Source organism: Sphaeramia orbicularis, chromosome 8 (genome assembly GCF_902148855.1).
Source record: "Sphaeramia orbicularis chromosome 8, fSphaOr1.1, whole genome shotgun sequence".
NCBI classification, from domain to species: Eukaryota; Metazoa; Chordata; class Actinopteri; order Kurtiformes; family Apogonidae; genus Sphaeramia; species Sphaeramia orbicularis.
The window spans coordinates 55,760,394-55,760,737 of NC_043964.1; positions in this window are offsets into that span (position 1 = coordinate 55,760,394).

A 344-nucleotide genomic window follows, 5' to 3' on the forward strand; every position below is an offset into this window, starting at 1 on the left:
AAAAGCAATGTCGTCTGTTTCTTTGGATTGTGTCATAAATGTGCAACATGAATAAGAAAAACTGAAAATGCAGACTGGATGATTGGCTACTCATTTTATTTATGAGTCAAATAATGCAGCCACATTCTTAAAATGAAAAAGCATTTTGTTTATGCATTTGAATTTTCAAATTATAGATTTCAAATTGAATTTTGATAACTATTTGGGGTATGTTTTGAAAATTAAATCTCAAATGTGTTTTTCGTTTTAATTAAGAAAGAGAATGAGCGGTCTTGAACAATGAATGATTATTTTAATTTAGATAGCTGAAGTCTTAAGTTTTTTTCACATATTAGTCAGTATTT